The sequence below is a fragment of the Cetorhinus maximus genome, chromosome 1, assembly GCF_964194155.1.
Source record: "Cetorhinus maximus chromosome 1, sCetMax3.hap1.1, whole genome shotgun sequence".
NCBI lineage: Eukaryota > Metazoa > Chordata > Chondrichthyes > Lamniformes > Cetorhinidae > Cetorhinus > Cetorhinus maximus.
In genome coordinates, this window is record NC_135879.1 from 20,489,707 (window position 1) to 20,501,907 (window position 12,201).

The 12,201-nt window shown below is 43.7% G+C and overlaps 1 protein-coding gene across 3 annotated transcripts in view; it reads left to right on the forward strand.

Annotated features, from left to right (window-relative positions):
- Positions 1 to 12,201, forward strand: part of jade1 (jade family PHD finger 1) — a 120,380-nt gene that overhangs the window by 106,150 nt on the left and 2,029 nt on the right. The window lies entirely within an intron of this gene.

Sequence of the window (12,201 nt, forward strand, 5' to 3'; positions counted from 1 at the left end):
CTGCCTTCACTAGCAGAATTTTTAACCAGACCAACAACTGCTGCCCTCAACTGGTGGAACTTTGTAAAATTCAGAAGCCACATCATAGCAGTCACAGTTTACTGCTAAATTGACCACTTCCTGCAGAATCCTAACTAGCAAGTTAAGGAACATAGTTAAATCTAAAATTATACCACCTGACAGCAAGGTTAATGATGCTCCAGTATGGTTACTGATCTATATTTTACTTGTATTTTCACACGAAGAAGTATATAAATAAAGATTGAAAATGGCCTTTGTTTGAAAATTGTTAGCTGTGGGTTTTCAACTTCCCAAACCTGGGACAAACACCGATGTTGTGCTGTGCACTGCAGGTAAGTGTTACACCTGTGGACCTTGTATGCTGTAATATAAAGGATGCAGTGCCTTCAATGGTGGCCAGGCCTCAACCTTAACCTTACACTGATTTTGATAAGAAGCCTGCAAGCTAAAACAAAACAATGCATTTGGCTCTCCAGTAGAGACGGGCAGCCTACTGGTACACTATAAAAGGCGTGAAAATCATAGTTCTTCCTAGGCAACATGGTGACTTCCAGTAAAAATGCTTTAAGAATTGGAATTGGAGAACTTTCTTCTAGTTGTAATACCCTGAAAGTATAGGGGGAAAAAAAGTAGTAAGTTTACTTCTGTGATTTTGGACATTCATGGCCCTTTTATACTGCTTTATGGTTATACATGAACATACAAATTAGGAGCAGGAGTAGACTATTTGGCCTCTTGAGTCTGCTCCGCCGTTCAACAAGATCATGGCTGATCTGATTGTGGTCTTCAGTCCACATTCTGCCTACCCCCAGTAACCTTTGACTTCCTTGTTATTCAAGAATCTATATACCCCTGACGTAAAAATATGCAATGACCCTGCCTCCACCACTCTCTGGGGAAGAGAGTTCCAAAGGATCATGAGAGAAAAAATTTCTTTTCAACTCTGTCTTAACTGGGAGTCCCCTTATTTTTAAACTCTGTCCCCTAGCTCTAGGTTGGTAACACTATGCTATTATGCTGTGTATTGCTCCATATGCATGCATTTGTGTTCTTAAGAGGTAGCTGCTCAGGACCCTGTTGATGTTTTCAAAGTTTATGAAATGCTATCGGTTGTCCTTCAGCAGTGTGAGGCTACCTCTTTTATCAGGCTGGCAATTTTTGCTCCCCATTTATAGTGCAGTCATAACACAGAAAATATGTTGCATCGATACACATGTGGAACTGTGGAATTAATGGTGCAAGTTTCCATCCTGACACGCAGGGTGGTATTTAATGGACGAGACGGGGGTCTTACCTGTTGAGCGGAGAGTGGGCGAGAGCCCCACGTTATGTGTCATTCGGGCACTTAACTGGACAGCGGCGGGCTTCCCCAGGGGTCGGAAGTGCTCCCTGCTGAGAGCTGGCAGCCAATAAGAGGCTGTCAGCTGTATTGAATGGAGTGCCATCGGGGTGGGGGGGTGACTGCTGCCGGAACGACACCCAGCCGACGCCCAGGATCGTCGCTGGATCCCGGGCCACAGCTGATTGATGGTGGGGGGCGGGGGCGAGGGCTGTCAGCAGCAGGGGCAGCAGATGGTTCTCAGCCCCCTTCCTGATGCTGGCTTCCTCAATCAGGTACTGAGTGCCTTTGAACGAGAGACTGCCTCTGGGAGCCGGCGAGCTGCCCCGCACAGATTTGTTTGTCATGCCTCCCACATGGTAAGCCCTGCAGTGGTGGCGGGGTGAGGCTGTTAGGTGGGCAGTAATTGTCCACGGATCTACCCGCCACGGACTTAATCGGGGTGGAAGTGGGAAGGTGGCTGGGTCCACCTTCCGCACCCTCCTGCCTGATTAAATGCCCCGCCACCAAGCCTGCCAAGAAGGGTATGAAATTCCACCCATAATGTGTTCCACTGACACCTGCTGTTCAGATCCTGTCCTTGTTTTTGTGTTATGAGCTTGTGCTCCATTTAACACTTAGTGTTATGTTAATTAGTGACAACCTCTGCGTCGGTGACTCCATATCACTGATCTATTTACCCTCTGTGCATTTGTTTGATTTTTCTTTCTTCATGTGGGATTTCCTAACATTAGTGCAGTATGAGCTCTGAAGTCCTGAAAAACCTTATGGCTGTGAGTGCAATTAGGACTAATAACGGCCTGTACATTTCATATAACGTATACATGTTTAGTTCAGGGAAATACACTCTATCGCAAAGAACATTAAATGCAGTTTTGTTTTTAACTTTGTTTGAAAGCACTGTTAGATTGAATCTGTTGCTATGGTGAAGGCAGAGCTTAAGTGCACAGTGTTAAGCAGTGCCCGCAAACTGAGTGACTAATAAGCCCTGTTTAGTGGGCGAGGCCATGGTAACAGTGTACAGGCCTGTTGCCTGCTGCTAGTCCAGTTTGTTTGCAGTTATACAAGTCTCAACCAGGCCAGAATAAGCATTTTCAATTTGTTGGCTGCAAAATTCAGCTCTGCAGTGCCTGTGTTTTTTGGTGCTACGAGTGCAATTTTCCCTCTAAAATGACACCCGTGGGATGCGAGCACACTTCTGGAGCGAGCTGTGGCGGAGGCTGTTTTGGTGAGGGCGTTGGCATGTGCACAGGGTGCATCCCTGCACTTAGGCAAATTGTAACATCAATCAGCTTGCAATGCTTTAATGTCAGTGCTGCCATTTTGGAGCTCAATGTTCCAACTAATGCCCTGTCTTAACACACATTCAGGAGCAGGAGGGAACCCCCACAAGCACTATTGAAAGAGATCTTCAACTATTTTTTTGCTTAATTGCTGATCGATTTCTACTAGTTCTTGATGTAATTGTAGAAGTGTTTGGTGGTTTTTAAAGTTAGTTTAAAGTTATTAAAGTCTACAGGGAGAGTGTGGTGTATGCTGAAAATAAAAACAGAAAATGGTGGAAACGCTCAGCAAGTCTGGCAGCATCAATGGAGAGAGAAACAACATTAACATTTGAGGTTCATCAGAAAGACCTGAAAAACTTTGACCTGATTTCAAGGATTCTGCATAACCCACCTGCTCCCAAACATTGGTGCAGTAGTTTGCATCTCCCTTGGACCTCAGCACGACAGGGAGAATGAGCAGAGGTAACGTAGAGCAGGACAAGCAGCTGGAGGGGGGAGGGGATGAGGGGAGGAAGTCTCAGCTGGAGGTCATATACGCTCAGAGTGTTCCGGGAGCAATTCTGCTGCCTGAACCTCAACAAAGAACAGCCTATCAGACATCTCCATGACACTAGGGAGATCCTCACTGACTCGTCATGTGCATACCCCACTTCAAAGCTATCCTTTAAATCGAGTGCATTGTCAGTATCTGAGCTTGTGGTTGCGACTTTGAAAATGAACAATGGCATTTCTTCTTCATCATTGTTTCCCTGTTCTTCCAGCTCTGCCTCTTCAGAGGAGGAACTCTCCTCAAACCCTCTCCAAAATCTCCTCAGAGTTTAGAAACAATACACAAAGTCCCTCAGTGTGAAAAAGTTACATTAAAACAGGTAGCCAAAGTGGATCCAGTAATCCCTGGATTACTGATTGATGGTAGTTCAGTAGTTCAGACCCTTTCATGGTTTGGTTCATTTTCCCTTCCAAGGGAGTTACCTAAATCAGGACCCTGTCCAGCCCAAAAATGTGGGTGCAGTGTTTCGGGATGATTGACGACATCACTGAAGAATAAACAGAAGCAAACAATAAATTGATTTTTGTTCATAGCAGTTGGATCCAGAGCTTAGGACAGCACCATGGTTTAGTAAATGGTTGAGCTATTCAGGGGATGTGGATGTCGTTGTGAGGCCAGCGTTTATTGCCCATCCCTAATTTGCCCTTGTAGAGGTGGTCACCACCATCATCTTGAACCACAGTAGGTTATTTGGTGAAGGTGCTCCCACAGCACTTTTAGGTTTTGAAGGAGCAATGGTGTGCTTCGAAGTCTGGATGGCATGTGACGTGGAGGGGAAGTTAGAGGTGTAGGTGTTCCCATGCACCTGCTGCCTTTGTCCTTCCAGGTGGTAGAGATCGTAGGTTTGGAGGCACTGTCGAAGAAGCCATGGTGAGTTGATGCAGCGTAGTTGATGCACACTGCAGCCACGGTGTGCCAGTGGTGGAGAGTGTAAATGTTTAAAGTGTTGCACGGGGTGCTGATCAAACGGAGTCCTGCTTTGCTTTGTTCCCGATGGAGTCGAGCCTCTTGTTGGAACTGCACTTATCCAGGCAAGTGGAGAATATTCCATCACTGACACATTTTGTAGGTGGTGGAAAGGTTTGGGAAGTCAGGAGGTGAGTTGCTTGCTGCTCTTCAATGATGGCTATGCCATTGAATGTCAAGGGGAGGTGGTTAGACTCTCTTATTGAAGATGATCATTGTGTGATATGAATGTTACTTTCAACAACCCCTGCTGTTGAGTAGCCTCTTGACACTTGCTGTCAAGGTTTACATTTGAATATTGCCCACTTGACTGAGGACCTGAAGAATGCCTGATGCCCATGGGATCATACCCCAGCAAGGAAGGCATACATTTCAGGAGAGGAATAGAGAAAATTAACGAGAGGAATGGAGAAAATTACCAAGAGAATAAACAAACCAGGAAGTTGATTTTTAAAATGTGCATCACATTTTATTATTACTTAGTGAGTTGTGGAGTGATTTCAGAAAATTTAAACAGCATTGAAAACTAGATTTTTACTTTCCAATTTTATAGTAATCTGATTGCCAGGCAACCTGCCTTAAATCTGAATATCCATTTGAAAACCAGATAGGTAGCCATCAAGGCTCCGTATTGAAGCAAGAATATCAAGTCAAAGTTCATTGCAGGTTGTCCCCCACCCCCAGAAAAACAAACAAAACAAAGTACAAGGATGTTGAAATTATTTGACATTCTTATTAATCCGTTGATTTCTATCTAAATGGGCAACTGATGTCCCTTATTCAGCTTCCTTTCCAAGCTTCCACTTTTCCCTCCAGTGTCATTTTCACAACAGGAACTCAATAATCACATTCTCAAAGAGCGTCAATGACAGGAGTCATAATCTTTTCAAAGCGTTAACAACTGTCTCAAAATTAATTTCAAATGTAAACTGCAAAGTAGTGATTGAATTTCTCAGACCATGGAGATGTTAAAATACAAGAAGATTTAGACACAGTTGCTCTGGTTCTGTGTGGGACAATGGACAGCAAGACTCCACCATCGGCCCTGGTCCATCGCAATCTCTTTCACTCCAGCCCAGGTGGTGTCTCGCTCTTGGAGGTCCTCCTCAAATGTACTTTGCCAGTCTTCTTTGGCCGGCCCCGTTGTCATCTTCCATCTGGTGGTGTCCATTCTACCATTCCGGCGGGGAATATGCCTACGAGTTGAAATATGTGCCCAGCCAGTATCAGGCGTGTCTCTGTCACAATGTCCTGCAGGCACCTCTGACCAGTCCAGTGCAGTATTTCATCATTGGTGATACTGTCTCCCCATGTGATGCCCAGGATCTTACGTGGGCAGCACTGGTGGAAGATGTCCAACTTGCTGTTCTTTCTTGTCTTGCTGGCACAGATTGCGATTGGTTGGTACTACTATGGACATGTAGAGTTTGCAGCTTCGTGTCCGTGTTGATAGTGTTGGCTGCCCAGACCGTGTGGAGCCACTGGAAGACCAATGCTGCTTTACTGATTCGTGTGTGGACATTGATCTCTACGTCACCTTCCCTGGAGATGTTGCTCCCTAGGTAGGGGAAGTGGTTGATATTTTGTTGCCCCATCGTGATGGGAGGACCTTGTAGCTGTTGAGTCGTCACTGTCCTGGTTTATTTAAGGCTGATGCATAGACCAACCTTGGCACTGCTACTCTCAGGGCTGGTGGTCATGTCTAGGACTGTGCATAATTCCATGGCCAGCAAGGCAATGTCACCTGCGATGTCCAAATCTGTCAACCGGTGGTGTTGCCACAGGAGGCAAAAGTTTGTACCCACCCTCGCCTTCATCATGATGAAATCAATAACCAAGATGAAAAGAAAAATATGAGAAGAGATTTTGACAAGGTGAACTTCTCCAAATATAATTCTGTAAGAACCAGGTGAATTGTAAATGGGGTTACAAATAACGTGCATTAAAAAAAAATTGTAACTCAAGAAAAATAATTAGGAGAATTTTCATCTATTTTAAGGTCAGTTTGAACATAGGAAATAGAAGCAGGGGGTGGGCCATTTGGCCCATCGAGCCTGATCCACCAGTGAATATGATCGGCTGATTTTCTGTCTCAACTCCATTTCTCCATAATATCTCTTAAGTCCCTTTAGTATCCGAGATCCTTTGAGTAGAGCCATCTCCTCCATTGTTCTTTGCTGAGGAGTTGCCAGCATTGAGGTTATGGTGACCAGCTTTCTGGAGCAGCCTGCTTCAATTCTGGGTTTAATAGCATTGTGTTCTTAAAAGCATGGCATCCCTCCCCCCCCCCATCAACTAACCCCTACTCCAAATCGTAACTGTGAGTTGGCTTTTTAATTCCTCAGGCTATACTGGGAAAATAATTGGTTCAGCTGATGTTGTGTTTTAATAGCAAATATACAGCCTGCTGCTTAATATTGTCATCAGATAGACATAAGTACTGCAGCATAATGATTAGTTAATAAATGAATCCAATCCTGCTAATAATATGGGTTTTCTTTCTTTGGCAATTTTCCCTGCATCTTTAAAAACTGGATGTTGCTTCCACTATTTTTGGAACTTATTGAGATGGTGGCCCTTCAGTTTGAGCAAGTGAGTTTTTAATCCCTGGCTTTGCTGATAAGGAGTTTGTTGGTCTTGGCTCCTAGCTCATGTGAATGAACTATGGCCCAATGGGGGAGGTCATTTCTGTATTGATTTGGGTTGATAAAGGACTAATTAATCACGTCAAGACCAAGAAAGCCATTCGTTGGGGAAGGGAAAAGAGGAACAAGTCTGAGTAAAGTTATAAATTTAAGAAAAACGTAAACAGTGATGAAGTTATTGCTATGCACTTGGCCTCTTTCTGCAGCCTCTGAAGACTTTAAAGAAGATATATTCATGACAATGGATTGACTTCTTGACATACCATACATATTCATTTAAAAGTTGAATTTTTGAGACCGGTTTTTTGGGCCAAAGATCATGGGGTGAACTTTTACATGGATAGGGTTTTCAAGGGGTTGATGATGTGTGCTTGATTTGGGCCCAAGTAAAATCCAGAATAGACCATTGCACTGGAATAAAGTGAAAAACAATAGCATTAATATTAACTACCACACACAATTTTTAAAAATTCTTTTACAGGATGTGGATGTTGTTGGCAAGGCCAGTATTTATTGCCTATCCCTAATTGTCCTTGAGAAGGTGATGGTGTGCCGCCTTCTTGAACCGCTGCAGTCCATGTGGTGTAGGTACACCCACAATGCTGTTAGGGAGGGAGTTCCAGGATTTTGACCAATGGCAGTGAAGGAACGGCGATATAGTTCTATGACAGGATAGTCTACGGCTTGGAGGAGAACTTGCAGGGATTGGGGCTCCCATGCATCTGCTGCCCCTGTCCTTCTAGGTGATAGAGGTTGCGGGTTGGAAGGTGCTGGCAAAGGAGCCTTGGTGAGTTGCTGCAATGCATCTTGTAGATGATACACACTGCTGCCACTGTGCATCAGTGGTGAAGGGAGTGAATATTTGTGGAAGGGGTGCCAATCAAGTGGGCTGCTTTATCCTGGATGGTGTTGAGCTTCTTGAGTGTTGATGGAGCTGCACTCATCCAGGCAAGTGGAGAGTATTCCATCACACGCCTGACTTATGCCTTATAGATGGAGGACAGGCTTTGCGGAGTCAGGAGGTGAGATACTTGCCGAATAATTCCCTGCCTCTAAACTGCTCTTGTAGCCACAGTATTTATATGGCTAGCCCAGTTCAGCTTCTGGTCAATGATAATCCCCAGGATATTGACAGTAAGAGATCCAGTAATAGTAATGCCATTGAATGTCAAGGGGAGGTTGCTGGATTCTCTCTTGTTGGAGATGGTCATCGCTTGGCAGTTGTGTTGCACGAATGTTACTTGCCACTTATCAGTCCAAGCCTGAATGTTGTCCAAGTCTTTCTGTAAATGCGCACAGACTGCTTCAGTATCTGAGGAGTCACAAATGATGCTGAACATTGTGCAATCATCCACGAACATCCCCACTCCTGACCTTGTGATGGAGGGAAGGTCTTTGATGAAACAGCTGAAAGTAGTTGGGCCTAGGACACTACCCTGAGGAACTTTTGCAGTGATGTCCCAGGACTGAGATGATTGACCTCCAACAACCACAGTCATCTTCCTTTGTGCTAGATATGACTCCAACCAGTGGAGAGTTTTCCCCCTGATTCCAATTGACTCCAGTTTTTCTAGGGCTCCTTGATGCTACACTTGGTCAAATGCTGCCTTGATGTCAAGGGTAGTCACTCTCACCACACCTCTTGAGTTCAGCTCTTTTGTCCATGTCCATGTTTGGACCAAGGCTGTAATGAGGTCAGGAGCTGAATGGCCCTGGCAGAACTCAAACTGAGTATCAGTGAGCAAATTTGATTACTTTAATAACTTGAATAAATGAAAACAGAACTTAAATGTATTTATGTTTTAAGCATTTAATTGCCGGTTTTCATCAAATCATTAACGCCTCCAGGAGAAAAATATTTGGGCTGGAAAACTGGTCTCAACTTCTACGTGAAGTATATTAAAATTTGGTTTTTTTTAAGGCCGAAATACACGGGGTCAACTTTAAATGAGATCAACTTTTACACTAGCATATATGGTACTTAAAACAGAAATTAAAAAGAAAATTCCTCAGGCAGAGACGTATTTGTAGCCCCATAGAAACTGGTGGAAATGGGTTACGGAAATTGGTTTATTCAGGTCTTTTTAAAATGTATTTTCTTCTATCGCTTCTAATTTTTGGACGAAGGATGTCGCCATGGGTACTAATGTTGGCTACCCTCCAACTTTGTGTTGCAGGATCTAACCACCTTGCTGCAGTTAAGCTGTACCCAAAAGAATTGCCCTTCCTGTTTCAGAATTCGAGTGTTGTACGAGATCACTAGCTTAATAAATAGAATAGAGATAAGCATCTGGAGGCTTAAGGCTGCCACCTCATTCCATACAGAAGGGCTTACAGACGACCAGGATTTGAGCCCAGGGATTTTTGAACTTGCCAGATTTTAAAGAAATGCTTCTGAATCGGCGTATAAATAGAAACGTAGGAAATTTGCAGCATAGAAGGAGGTAATTCATCCATTATATCTGCTGGCTGGAAACAAAGAGCGAGACAGCTTAATCTCACTTTTCCAGTGAGATTTGGTCCGTAGGCTACAGCACTTCAAGTGCATATCTAAGTATTTTTTCAATGCACTGAGGGTCCCTGCATCCAGCACCCTCGCAGGCAGTAAGTTCCAGACCCAAAGAACCCTCTTGGTGAAAAAGTTTCTTCTCAACTGTTCCTCTAATCCTTCTGCCAATTACTTTAAGTCTGTACCCCATGCTTATTGAACTTTTCAGGAAAACAGGTTCTTTCTATTCATTCTATCAAGACCCCTCATTTTATTTACCTTAATTAAATCTTTCCCCAGCATTCTCTATTCCAAACAAAACAACCCCAGCCTGCCCAATCTTTCCTTATAGCTAAAAATTTAACATTCCTTGCAACATCTTTGTAAATCTCCTGCACACTTAAATGTGATTATATCCTTCCTGTGGTGATCAGAACTGTATGCAGTACTCTAGCTGTTTTAGAAAAGCCTTTAGTGATCATTGCTAATTAAGCTGCAAGCTTTGATGTTAATGCCCACACTTTATTTAAATTTTAGTTCCGTTGCTGCTCTGTAAAACTGAATTGCACAAATTCCCAAGCCACAGTACGTCAAGCTATATTGCTATCGTTGAGTCTAATTGCTGTTGTCTCATTGCATCACTGAGCACTGTTAGTGTATTTTCTTTCAAGGGACATAGTGTTAGGATTGATCATGACAAAATGTTTCATTAGGCTACATCCAAACACCATTCTTTCCCAATAGTTAAATGTTGCACACTTCTGTATCACTTGACCACAGCTGCTCTGCACTGATGCATTAGTCTTGTCATGTGAAGAGCTCCATATCTCAATGTTCAGTAGACAGGTACATCTTCTTGTTGTAGTGCCCAATGAGACAAGTAAGTCACACTTAGATATTTACTATTAATGCTAAATGTTGAACAGTGTTGAGATCACAGTCTTAGGCATGAAATTTTGTAAAGACGGAGAGCCTCTCTTTTGTTATGAAAATGGCGGCGGAGGCCTAAACCCAGAAGTCCCACCCGAACTCTGCACCTAACATTTTCGCAGGGGGCTGAATGGGCATGGATTCTAAGTTCCACATCCATGGTTCACAGAGGCAACTGTACATGGTAAAGTGCAGCTGCTTCAGTCTGATCCGATTTCACTGGTGGGATGTCCAAAATACAACTGGTGCACATAAGACCCATTAGGAGAAGGTCTAAAGCTGCCAGAGTTCTATGGAGAGGTAGGGTACTCTTTTGGATATGGTCCCAGGACACTTTTGGGGGAAATGGGGGTAGATGGGGGGGGGGCATGAGGTTGCATAGGATGAGATGTATGGAGCATGAGGAGTGTGGGGGTGTGAGGGGTCAGGGCTGGAGGGCTATTTTTTGCTTTATTGTCTTTTTTAATAGCTTGGACAAGGTGCCGGAACACCAAGGCAGGCCTTCTGCCCAGTCCGCCTCTGCGGCTAGCAGTCTTTCCGGGATTACCTGCCACGACCTCCATCTTCACCTGACCCCCCCCCCAGAGGGGCTGTAAATGGGAATCAAAGACACAGTTGGAAACAGAGAAACACATGGCAACGTGGAAGAATTGTGTAGGGTAGGAGAGTGGAGATAGGAAGTGGTCAGTGAATGCCTCATCCATGACAGGGTAGGTGGTTTTGAAGCCAAGTGTAATTACAAGATTGAGGGGATGACGGTGAGTGTGGCTAGGGGAGCAGATGTTTGGGGTGAGGTTGAGAGCGGTGAACAAAGACATCATTGGAGACTGGGAACGCTGAATTAAAGTGAATGTCAAAACCTCAGGGATGAAGAATCACGAAGTGCAAAGGCTGAGGCCAGGGAGGAAGAAGAATTCCTGAGAAAGGTGACTGGTGGAAAAGAGGATGCAATAGATGGGGAATCTTAAAGGAGAGATGGTAAGGTGTGAAGAGTAATGGTAAAGATTGAGATAGGATATTGATAGGAGTGTCATATCTGCTGTGGCTTAGGTGGGAACCTGGTTTGACATAAAACCAAATGGGTTGGCATCAGTGAGGGTAAACACTAATCAACCTTGAGCCAGGAATTGGTCAGCATCAGGATGTGGAAAGGATGTTCCTTCCGAACCAGCATAAGTTTGTAGATAAAGATATTTTGCCTCTTTAAATCCACAGGGCTGTATTTTCAAATGAAAATTTCTCTCTTTAAATTGTGCAGTGATTTTACTCTACGAATATTTAATACATTCTTGTGGAATTCCCTGATTTATCCACGTATTTTTAAATAGATTAACTTGCATGTTAAACTAGCAGCTAAGTGTACTTTCATGTTCAAATTTTTGAAGGGTTTTGATGTAAATGTGGAAAAACTAATCCTGTTGACCAGTGACAGGTTGACCAGAGAGTATGAATTTAAGATCACCACTAAATGTCCCATCGAAAAAAAAATTATGGAAGCATAATTCATGAAGGCCTTCAAGGAAGTGGGTTTGAAAAAGAGAAATTTGTAAGAGTAATAGGGAAGGAAGGAGAGAAAATTTGTGTGGAATTGCATCGAATTTTACAGCACAAACAGGCCATTCACGCTTTGTCAGTGTGTATGCTACACATAAGCCTCTTCCCACCTAACTTCATCTCAACCTATTAACATATCCTTCATTCCTTTCTCCCTCATATACTTACCTGTGTTTCCCTTAAATGCATCTATGCTGACCACCTCAATGATTTAATGCAAGTTCTCTTAAACCAAGTCTTAATTCAACTGAAGATAGCATACCTGGAGTGCTGGTTGTGAAGTATTGCCATACAAAGTTGGCCAGGTAACTTATGAGCATCACATGGATCGATATAGCACCTTTCACAACCACAGGATGTCCCAAAATGCTTACAGCCCACTTTTGAAATGTAGTCACTGTTACAGTGCAGGGAATGTAGCT